Source organism: Gopherus flavomarginatus, chromosome 2, assembly GCF_025201925.1.
Source record: "Gopherus flavomarginatus isolate rGopFla2 chromosome 2, rGopFla2.mat.asm, whole genome shotgun sequence".
NCBI lineage: Eukaryota > Metazoa > Chordata > Testudines > Testudinidae > Gopherus > Gopherus flavomarginatus.
In genome coordinates this window covers 135,329,559-135,341,727 of record NC_066618.1, presented here as the reverse complement: position 1 = coordinate 135,341,727, position 12,169 = coordinate 135,329,559, and the positions used below count along the sequence as shown (strand labels likewise).

Sequence of the window (12,169 nt, the reverse complement as noted above, 5' to 3'; positions counted from 1 at the left end):
AGGGAAAATTCAATAGTGAGGGGTATGGGGTTCGTTAAGGTAGACAATTGGGGAGGGGTTTCTTTTAGTAAATAGTATAGGGGGTTTCAACAGTGGGGTACAATACAGTGGGGTACAATACAGTTTGGTAACCAATTAACACTGAAGTATAAATGTAACAGGTAGCTAACAATTTCTATGTAAAGGGTGTGTCACAGCAGCATATAACCTACTAACAGTTATGGGTAAAATGTGTTCAATAACCAACAACGCTAGGTAAAAATGTGTCACAGTGGTGTAAATGTAAAATGTGAGGTGTGTCAGAGAGAAAAAGGGTAACCAATGGGGTTTTATGCTAGACTTCAGTAATACAATTGAGGTTTGGCAGCAGTAGGAGCAGGGTGAACATGTGGGGGAAGGGATTAAAAGAGAGAGAGAGAGAAAGGCAGTGGTACAGGAATGAGGTTGGGGGATGGGGGAAGAGGAGCACTGTGGTGGAGCAGAGACCAAAGGCAGAGGTGCTGTGGAGGGAGATTTAAACTCAGGGAGACACAGAGAGCAGATAGGTTGCAAGTTTAAACAGAAGAGAGACTGCAACGAGTGACTGGGGAGCTCAGGGGGAGACACGGGCAAGCTTGGCGGAGGGGGGTTAGGGTAGCGGGAAGACAAATTTAACCACAATTATACAGAACACAGCAAAATCTTATTTATGATCTAACTTAACCAAGACTACACAAATTAGCAAGTAACAGAACACAATGCAACAATTCTTTTTTAAACCTAACTTACAGAGCACAATACAAACAATTCTTTAAACTTAACTTAACCACAGCTAGGTTAAATTGCAAGTTATCTAGACTAAGAACCTGATTCTAATAGGTGCACCTTACACTATGCCGATTCTTTGATCGGGAGGGGGAGCAGTTCCAGAGGGCAGAGTGGTGTGTGCCCAGGGTACAGCCCCCCGGGGGGGGGTGGCTGCAGCAGTGGGGCGGCTGCAAGCTGGCGGCCCAGGATACAGTCCAGGAAGGCACAGCTTAGCAGCGGCACAGGCTTATTTTTAGCAGCAAAGGCGTTGCGAAGCGAGAAACAGATTACAGATACAGACCAAGGAGTTAGCTTGGGTCTGTCTGCTGGGGAAACAAGGTCAGCAGCTAGGACAGGGGGAGTCTGCAAGAGGGAGTTCTTACCAATGCCCAGGACAGCAGCAAGCACAGAGGCAGGAATAGCAGTAGCATCGGAGGATGGAGAGAGGACTTGATTCGCTTACAATAATCAGGAGATCTCCAGGCACAAATTCGTTGTTCATGGGAGGGGAGTTTAAAAAGCGGGAGTACGCTCAAAAACAAACGAGAGTGGGGAGAGGGCCCCCCAAAGACCCCTAGCTGATCAGAGCAGGTGGCAAAGCAAGGACCTTCTCCGAGGTCTGATCAGAAAATGTCTGGCTTTAAAGGCAAACTCAGACAGTTTCCCACCAGTACTTTTGATTAGCTCCTCTTGATACAGGGGAGGAGAGAAGGCAGGGAAAGGCTGCAGGTAAGCATAGGCATGCCTGGGCATGTTCTGAGCCACAGGTATGACTCATATGCTTAATTAGTTGGCCACTTCAGGTCTTGCATTTCTGGGCAGCGCCCCCCCACACCGAGCCCGGGTCTCAACAAAGGAGCCAAACAAAGAAGCAAGAAGCCCCCTCCCTAGGCAGAGCAATGGCTCCAGTTAGTCTGTACAAGCCATTCCTATGAATAGGGCTGTGACTTTAGTTAGCACAATGGCCGGGAGGGGTGGCCACACAGGACAAACAAAAGGAGAGGGGAAAAAGGAATACAGCAGGGGGACAGCTGTAACAGACAGCTGTGTGTTTGATAATGGGTGATAGGGTGGTTGTTACAGTGGGACTCTCCAGGGTTGGCTTTGCACAAACCCTCAACCACCGTTACCTGCCCGACGTTGGAACAATGATCATTAAGGCTTTCATTACTATTGTAGCCCTTTAGCACTGGCTGGGACAGTTGGTGCAGGGGGGTGCTTGCTCACAGTGGGCGGGTGAGAATGAAGCAGGCATGACAAGATGGGGACAGAGCACCAAGTGAGATGCAGGGAACTTGGCAGTCTGGGGCATGCCATTAGCATTGGTGTCACTGCGATATAATGTTGGCAGGGATCGGCTTTGCGAACCAGAGTAGGGGTCGAACCCTGCAGTATGAGTAGCTCAGTATCTCTACGAGCTACATCAGGCCTTTCCCATCCCACAGGAAGGGCATCTCAACTCATAGGGTACGTCTACACTACGGGATTATTCCGATTTTACATAAACTGATTTTATAAAACAGATTGTATAAAGTCGAGTGCACGCGGCCACACTAAGCACATTAATTCGGCGGTGTGTGTCCATGGTCCGAGGCTAGTGTCGATTTCCGGAGTGTTGCACTGTGGGTAGCTATTCCATAGCGATCCCATAGTTCCCGCAGTCTCCCCCGCCCCTTAGAATTCTGGGTTGAGAGCCCAGTGGCTGATGGGGCAAAAATCATTGTCGCGGGTGGTTCTGGGTAAATGTCGTCAGTCATTCCTTCCTCCGGGAAAGCAATGGCAGACAATCATTTCGCGCCCTTTTTCCCTGGATTGCCCTGGCAGAGCCCATAGCACGGCAACCACGGAGCCTGTTCAGCTTCTTTCTTTTACAGTCACCGTATGTGTACTGGATGCCGCGGACAGAGGCGATACTCCAGCGCTACACAGCAGCATTCATTTGCTTTTGCATGATAGCAGAGATAGTTACCAGTTGTTCTGTGCTGTCTGCTGCCAGTGTAAATTGGCAATGAGATGATGGTTATCTGTCTTTCTGTACTGTCTGCTGCTATCATGAGATCAGCCAGGGGTGCAAAAGCAAAACTGGGAATGACTCCCTGAGTCAATTCCTCCTTTATGGTTTCTAAAAATAGAGTCAGTCCTGCCTAGAATATGGGGCAAGTGTACTAGAGAAGCAGTGTATCACAGAGCATAGCTGCTCCATGTCAGATCCTTCAGAAATGATGAGCTACATGCCATTCACGGGGGGGTGCCCCTGCAACAACCCCACCCATTGCTTCCCTCCTCCCCCAACCTTCCTGGGCTACCGTGGCAGTGTCCCCCACATTTGTGTCATGAAGTTATAAAGAATGCAGGAATAAGAAACAGTGACTTGTTAGTGAGATAAAATGAGGAGGAGGCAACCTCCCGGTGCTATGACAATCCAGGCAGGACATTAAGCGGTGCGGAGGAGAGGAGCCCAGCATCCCACTGCTGTGATAGTCCAGGCAGTACAGAATCTTTTCTTTACACAGGAAAGGAAGGGAGCTGATGGAGCTCAGTCCCCAGTTACTATGATGAGGACGGTTACCAGCCGTTCTGTCCCATCTACTGGGAATGACCAGGAATCATTCCTATTTTTACCCAGGTGCCCCCAGCCGACCTCACCTGAGGCAAGCCAGGAGCACTCACGGGCTGATGGTGACAACGGATATCAGTCATATTGTACTGTCTGCCACCAGGGAGGGGAGAGGAGCAGATACTGCTCTTCACTGCTGCAGCATCGCGTCTATCAGCAGCATTCAGTAGACATAGGGTGATATTGAAAGAAGTCAAGAAATGATTTCTTTCACGGGGGTGAGGGGGAGTAAATTGACGAGCTATTCCCTGAACCACGCCGGACAATGTGTTTGAACCTACAGGCATTGGGAGCTCAGCCAGGAACGCAAATACTTTTCGGAGACTGCTGGGGATTGTGGGATAGCTGGAGTCCTCAGTACCCCCTCCCTCCCTCCCTCCATGAGCGTCCATTTGAGTCTCTGGCTTCCCGTTACGCTTGTCACGCAGCACTGTGTAGCCTAGAGATTTTTTTTTCAAAAGCTTTGGCATTTCGTCTTCTGTAATGGAGCTTGGATAGAACAGATTTGTCTCCCCATACAGCAATCAGATTCAGTATCTCCCGTATGGTCCATGCTGGAGCTCTTTTTGGATTTGGGACTGCATTGCCACCCGTGCTGATCAGAGCTCCACGCTGGGCAAACAGGAAATGAAAATCAAAATTTTGCGGGGCTTTTCCTGTTTACCTGGCCACTGCATCCGAGCTGAGATTGCTGTCCAGAGCGGTCACAGTGGTGCACTGTGGGATACCGCCCGGAGGCCAATACCGTCGATTTGCGGCCACACTAACCCTAATCCGATATGGTAATACCGATTTTAGCGCTACTCCTCTCGACAGGGAGGAGTACAGAAACCGATTTAAAGAGCCCTTTATATTGATATAAAGGGCCTTGTAGTGTGGACGGGTACAGTGTTATATCGGTTTAACGCTGCTAAAATTGGTTTAAACGCGTAGTGTAGACCAGTCAGTGTGGAGAGAGCTCAATGTTATGTCACCAGCCCCACACCAGGAGCAGGCCCCAACATACAGAGACTGGCTTCAAAATCATGAGATTTTACACAATAATCCATGTGGGGCCTTTTGGGGTTGGAGCCTTTAGAGGGCCTTGTTTGCTAGCTTTTCTCCCCACCCCGAGAGTGAGAAACATAGTTTGTTTTGGAAGTTGAGAGTGTCCTATAATCCCATGACTCCAGGAGCTGGGGATTTATAGGAAACACCAGACATGCTGAGAGTTGGCAACACGGCAGTGTTGGATGCTGGGGCAGAGTTAAATTGGTTAAGTCAGAGCTCCAAGTGGAAGGTGGTATTTTCAGAGGGGGCCCAAGTGCACTCAGCACCCAGCTCCCACTAAAGCTATGCAATCTAGGCACTGAGACTACTCTGAAAACCCAAGGCTTAGTGTACAGGAACCACATTTTGAAAAGAGGCCTCTGGTTTAGGGTGTCTCATAGGGGAAGAAGGAAAGGTAGGGAGATGATTTTTACCTCTGTACATGGCATTATTGGTGAGACCAATACTGAAATAAAGCATACAGTCCTGCTGTTTATATTTTTTAAAAGCATGCTGAAAAATTGGAGAAGGTGCAGAAGAGAGCCACAGAAATTATTCAAGGACTGGAGAAAATGTCTTAGTGTGGAAGACTTAAATCTAAGCCCAATCTGCTTCGTTTATCAAAAAGAATATCAAGAGATGATTTGATTGTAGTATGTAACTACCTCTATGGGGAGTGTCATGGGGAAACCTGCGTGTGAAGTGGAGCTGCCCCCATTGGCCCAGTGTAGGGTTGGTACACCCCATCACACAGTCATTCGGCGTCCCTGTGGGATCAGGTAATTGTAACAAGTAGGGCTCAGGACCCCAGCCCAGTCAAGCAAACTATCAGTCCTCAGCCCCCACAGGGCAGAACAATCAGTCTGTCTGTATCCCCTGGGTGGGACAGAGCAAACAAACAGTGGCCACACCTAGTGGTAAAGTGGTGGGGGGTAGGGGAACGCAGGCCCATCCTTCTCCACCAGGTTCTGACCCAGGGCCCTACAAAACAGGGAAATTCCCTGTTAAGGGTTTAAGTGTCAGCTTCTACAACATTCCAACGATCACTTCCTACCACAAGGTGCATCTCGGACATCTCCTCGGCTGGCAGCAGCTCAGTGACCCACTGCTTGGAGAGTTGCAGGCACCTCTATAGGAGCCCACAGCACATGTCCTTCCTCCTCCTCAGACTGAGCTGAGTTGTCTCCTTTTATCCGTCCCTTCCACCTGGAGCATGTGCAGCTGGAGTCAGGGGGTATGGTCTCCTGGGTCCACAATGACTGGCCCAGTCCCTGTGGCCCAGTGGTGGTGGGTTGGTACATCCTGCCACAGGGAGAAAAAACAAGGTACTAATGGGCTCTTTAATCTAACAGAGAAAGGTAAAATAAGAACAAATGTCTGGAAGTTGAAGCCAGACAAATTCAAACCGGCAATGAAGCACATTTTGTGTTTTACCAGTGAGGGTAATTAACCATTGGATCACATTATTAAGAATGCAGTGAATTCTCCATCTCTTAGTTTCTTCTGTATTATGTACTGTGGGCTGAGTAACAACATGAAAGGACTTCATGATTGCAAAACTAAACTGGCTTTTTTTTTTAAAGAGAACTGTTTACAGAGATGCTGCAAAGAGAGAGCTTTATAGCCATGTGCAGAGAATGACTTTCTGCAGCCTCGTCCAAACTCTTCCCTCCTGCAACCGATCTCCAACTTTGTTACAGGTTGCTATATCTTTCCTTTTAATAATTGTTGCTATTGTTTTATCTTTGTGCAATGTGCAAGAATTTGCTGACTTGCTAGGACCAGCGGTTACCAGTACATAGCACACTCTAGGTATGTAGCCTTCACCATTCTATTGTAGCCTGCTAAGCCTCATAATCCTTCAAGTGTGCTGGTCTTCAAACCAGCCTCCTACTTCTCATTTGTGTTATTGCTGTTTGTAGGACACTTACTTCCACACTGTTGCTAGTCTGCTCCTCCTGTTGGGTGCTGTCCTGTTGGTCCCGTGTTGCTCATATAACTAGTTTCTGACTGTCGTAAATCAGATCAGCTGATGGCAGAGGCTCTTTCTATGTTCTCCTGGTCCTGGCCTTGGGCCTGTCTGTCTGCATGTGCCAAATGTCTGCCGCTACTCCACAGCTCTCTTCGGTTTCATCACCACTTCTCTCCTGAGTCTGTAACTACCTCATATGAACAGATCACAGTTCTTGCCTGAATGTCGTCCAGATAATCCACCTCCTAGAAGTTGGAGCAGTGACCTACTGTGACCATGTAGTTCCTTTCATTAAAAGTGAACAGGTCTGTTTTGACCTTTTCCCAGGGTGGGGCAGGGATTTCGTGAGGCTGCATAGTCTCCCTCTGTTGTTGATCACCATGGGAGGAGGCATAGCATTTGATAGGGTTCCACATGGGGAATTATTAGCTAAATTGGAAAAGATGGGGATCAATATGAAAATTGAAAGGTGGATAAGGAACTGGTTAAAGGGGAGACTACAACGGGTCATACTGAAAGGTGACTTGCCAGGCTGGAAGGAGATTATTAGTGGAGTTTGTCAGGAATCGGTTTTGGCACCACTCTTATTTAATCTTTCTATTACTGACCTTGGCACAAAAAGTAGGAATGTGCTAATAAAGTTTGCGGATGACGCAAAGCTGGGATGTATTGCTGACACAGAGAAGGACTGGGATACCATACAGGAAGATCTGGATGACCTTGTAAACTGGAGTAATAGTAATAGGATGAACTTTAATAGTGAAAAGTGCAAGCTCATGCATTTAGGGAGTAATAACAAGAATTTTAGTTATAAATTGGGGACGCATCAGTTGGAAGTAACAGAGGAAGAGAAGGACCTTGGAGTATTGGTTGATCACAGGATGACTATGAGCCACCAATGTGATGTGGCTGTGAAAAAAGCTAATGCGATCCTGGGATGCATCAGGCGAGGTATGTCCAGTAGAGATAAGGAGGTGTTAGTACCGTTATACAAGGCACTGGTGAGACCTCATTTGGAATATTGTGTGCAGTTCTGGTCTCCCATGTTTAAGAAGGATGAATTCAAACTGGAACAGGTTCAGAGAAGGGCTCCTAGGATGATCCAAAGAATGGAAAACCTGTCTTATGAAAGGAGACTTTAGAGATTGGCTTGTTTAGCCTAACCAAAAGAAGGCTGAAGGTCGAGGGGAGGGAGAGGAATTATTTAAGCTCAGTACCAATGTGGACACAAGAACAAATGGATATAAACTGGCTATCAGGAAGTTTAGACTTGAAATTAGACAAAGGTTTCTAACTATCAGAGGAGTGAAGTTCTGGAACAGCCTTCCAAGGGAATTGGGTGCAAAAGACATATCTAGCTTCAAGACTAAGCTTGACAAGTTTATGGAGAGGATGGTATGATGGTATAATTTTGGCAATTAATTCATCTTTGATTACTAGTGGTAAATATGCCCAATGGCTTGTGATGGGGTGTTAGATGGGGTGGGATCTGAGTTACTACAGAGAATTCTTTCCTGTGTGTCTGGCTGGTGAGTTTTGCCCACATGCTCAGGGTTTAGCTGATCGCCATATTTGGGGTCAGGACGGAATTTTCCTCCAGGGCAGATTGGCAGAAGCCCTGGGTTTTCGCCTTCCTCTGCAGCGTGGGGCATGGGACACTTGCTGGAAGTTTCTTTGCACCTTGAAGTCTTTAAACCATGATTTGTGGACTTCAATGGCTCAGACATAGGTTTGACACAGGAGTGAGTGGTGAGATTCTGTGAGATTCTGGGTGAGATTCTGTGGCCTGCATTGTGCAGGAGGTCAGACTAGATGATCATAATGGTCCTTTCTGAACTTAAAGTCTATGATTCTATGATAGGACCATCTAAAAAGCTTGAGGAGGCTAAACTTCCTCAAAATAAAAAAGGTTGGCTATGCAGGGGGCAAATGTCAGATGCAGGTCACCTCCCTTTGGAGGTGCGCTGGCCTTCCGCCTTTGTGCCCTTGGGAGCAGGAGTGCTGGAAGCTCCCTAGAAGAGGGGTGGCCACTGGCACCCAGACCATGGCCCCGCTCCGCTCCTCCCCTCCCCTTAAGGGCAAGTGATGGGTTGGAGGGGGCAGAGAGGAGCAAGCAGTGGGTGGGGCCTTGGGGGAAGAAGTGGAGTGGGGCGAGAAGAGGTGGAGCAAGGGCAGGGCCTTGGGGGAAGAGGCCAAGTGTGGGCAGGGCCTCAGGGAGTGTGGGGGCGGGGCCACAGTGCCCTCCCTCCACACTTCTAGGGAGCTTCTGGCACTCCTGGAAGTAGCATCTCCAAACAAAAGACTCACACACCACCTATGTTGATCACTATACTATTTGTACACCTTACACTATTCCACGTATGCTCACAAATGGGCATTCATGCCTGGCCAGTAGGTTCCGTGGCTGTTTTGGGGCATGGCTTTATACCCACGTGTGAGCCGTGTATGCATCTCATGATGTCAGCTCCTAAATCTGCCAGAGTTACTGCTCACTTTGCTTTAAACAAAATCCCACCTTGCACACACAGCTCATACCTCACCCGGTAGTAGAGGTAGCCCCTTGTGGCACTTGCTCCTTGAGATCTAGCCAAACCCAGAGTCATTCTACTGCCTGGTGTTTTGTTAGATTGTCTGGAGCCTCTCATCAGAGATATGAAGGGATTGTAGCATGTTGGTAGATTCTGTCTCCTGTTCCACAGAGCCATCTGTGTTCTAGTCTGGAAGCTACGCCCTGCTCACTGTATCTGCCACCAGTAGTGACTCTTCTAGGCAGGAACTTACCCTGACATCATAGCGCTGGATTCTCAGTATCACGTGTTGTAGCCACTTGGGTGTACTCAGCAGTGGATTTTTCATGATGCTTTCTAATGGCATGTAATCACACTGCACATTCAAGTTGTGCTCAACAGAGAACTGGAATTGTACCATTCCAAAGACCACAGCTTGTAGCTCCTTTTCCATCTGAATATAGTCCCTTTCTGTGTCTGTCAGAGCTCTGCTAGCAAATGCAATAGGCTGGAGGCTTTGCATCAGTGCTGCTTCTAGGCTTCCTTTTGAGCATTACATTGTAGCTGCTCTGTAGGGTTGTAGCACTTTAGAACTGGTGCATTGCTGATGGTTTTCTTTACTCTTTCAAATGCTTGTTCTTGGGTCTCTGACCTTTCCTATGCTGCATCATTGTGTGTCAACTGCTGGGGCTGGAGGGCTCACAGGTTTCTGATAGGGACTCTAGCAGTGGGTGGTACTGTTGTGTCAACTGTGCTAAACTCCAAGCGATAACGTTTCTTGTTCTGTGAGTTTCTTATTGACAGCCCATCACAAGCACTTGGCCACATTTCTCCACATTTCTTTGTCTCATCTAATGTTGCTGCTTACCAGTGTTGCTGGGATTACATTGCAGCTGGCTCCAGAATCCATCTGGAATCAAATTGCTTGTTGATCTAATAGCATAGTTACAAAATGGCAGCTGAATGACTGGCAGCCTTCTTCTGCAGTACATGTACACTGAGAGTCTTTGGATCTGCTAACGCAGGGGTCGGCAACCTTCGGTATGTGGGCCATCAGTGTAATCTGCTGGCGGGCTGTGAGATATTTTGTTTACATTGATGTACGCAGGCACAGTCCCCCACAGCTCCCAGTGGTGAACCATGGTGACCTGGGAGCTGCACGGGGCCATTCCTGCGGACAGTCAATGTAAACAAAATGTCTTGCGGCCCGCCAACAGATTACCCTGATGGGTCACATGCCAAAGGTTGCTGACCCGTGTGCTCAAGTCATACTGCAAATACTCTCCTCTTTGCTGGAAGTCTAGGTCCTGAATCACAGCATGTACTGCTGTTTTTTATTTTCTAGAGTACCTGCAGCATTGGGACACAGGAGTCATTCTATTTCTCATCCACACCTTCTATTGTTGCTGAGCTTTTTTCTTTCTGCCTTTCAGATTGCTTTCCTTAATATATATACAGGACCATGATGCCTTCATTCTTGGTCAGCCTGTCTCTGGGGTTTCTTTAGCTTGATCCTGTTTACGTGTTCTGCACTGGTGTCTGTCACTGTTTTGATCTTTCTCTCAGGAGTTCAGCTGCCCTTGCTATTTGGAGGCATTTCTCTAGGGTTAGATCTGTATCTCTCAACAATCTCTCCTGTAAGGTGGAATCATGTGTCCAACAAATGATGCTGTCTCTAATAGGAAATCTTTAATGTCTCCAAAGTTATATGCGGATGCCAGAGTTCTCAGTTCTGTAACCTAATATCTATTCCCTCTTCTGCTTCCTGGCTTTGGGTAAACAACAACTTCTGTCTACAGCCTCATTCCATCTGGGATCAAAGTAGTCATCTAACATTTTTATCAGCAGTTCCAGTATTTTGGGCATTATTCCTGGCAATAGTGTCTCACTCACTTCGTCTTTTTTTCCCCAATGAGATACTAAAAAGCTTTACCTTCATTTTCTCATGTTTACCCCATGATCAGCTCTGTGTACAGATTCAGTTCTTGCTTGCATGTTTGTGTGAGACTTTTTTTTTTGCTGAAATCCAGTATTCCCAGTGGTCTGAGTCCCTCCATGCTGCCTCTGCTCTGTTTCTAGGTGCTCAGCTTTGTTTGCCTGTTAATAACACTCTGTTCCTTGCTGTGAGTCTCACTAGACTGACTGGTCAACAGCCACTATGTTTCATGTACTGAGTACTGGGTAACAACATGACAGGACCATGTTACTGGCTCTAAACTAAACTGGTGCTTATTGAGAGGACTGTTTCGAGAGGTGCTGCATCAGCACCCACCATTCTAACCATGTGCACATAGATTGACTTCCTGGTGCCTTAGCTAAACTCTTCCCTCCTGCAACCTGTGCTCCTTCTTCCATGTTCCAAGCAAGTTTCTTCACAAAATGGAATCACTGCTCTCCACCCACCCCTGGTCCGGGCTTACCTTTTCTGTGGTGCAATGTCCACCTCTGCCAGTGGGGTGCAGTGATTCTGAGCCACCCCAGAGGGGCTGCAAGGTGAAGTGCACAGCTATGGCGGTGCCCAGGATTGTTTGTCACTGTCCTGCATGTCTCCTCTAACTCAGAGTCCTGACCCTTTGGATAGGCAGGATCTCTGCCTCCAGGGAGCTCTGTCTGGTGCACAGCTCAGAGTCAGCACTCTGACTGCACCACACCTTTGATGTAGGTGAAACCAGCATAAAGACAGTGCTCCTGGCTTCCCCACAGGTAGGGCTCAGAGGCACAGGTCCCTGGGCAGGCTGGGACGGATGCTCCGCATCTGCCCCTGGGCTGGGCTCCCTTTCCCTGGGTCCTCATGCTCACAGTCAGGTTTCTTAAATCAACTAATAAGCAGGCATGTTGAAGTCTCTCTCTGCGGGGGTCGGGGGGGGGGGGCTGGAAAAGGATCTTCTCACCCTTGTCATCCCTGCAGCAGCTGCTGAAAGAAGCCAAACAGAACAGCTCTGTGTGCAAACATGCCAGACCTTTGCATGCTCAGCCACCCACGGCTAGGTGGAGGGGGGTGAGGGGCTGGCCAGATGCCGGGCACACTAAAGGGCAACACTTCAGCTAATGCAGGCATGAGGCGGATCTGGTGACATCCCTGAGGAGGTATCGAGTGGCTGAAAAGGGGAGGAAAGAACCCAGCACTTATCTTCTCCCTGAAATGGAATGAAGAGAGAAACAGGGGTAAGTACAGAGCCCACTGCACTGTGTGAATCCTGGCACTAATGCCCTGGTGCCCAGAGCCCACAGGCCAGGGATGTCAATATCGAGAGGCTC

At 48.2% G+C, this 12,169-nt stretch overlaps 1 protein-coding gene across 1 annotated transcript in view; it reads right to left on the bottom strand.

The window, feature by feature from the left end:
- Positions 1–12,169, bottom strand: part of CCT5 (chaperonin containing TCP1 subunit 5) — a 101,787-nt gene that overhangs the window by 49,331 nt on the left and 40,287 nt on the right. The gene's annotated exons all lie outside the window — the stretch shown is intronic.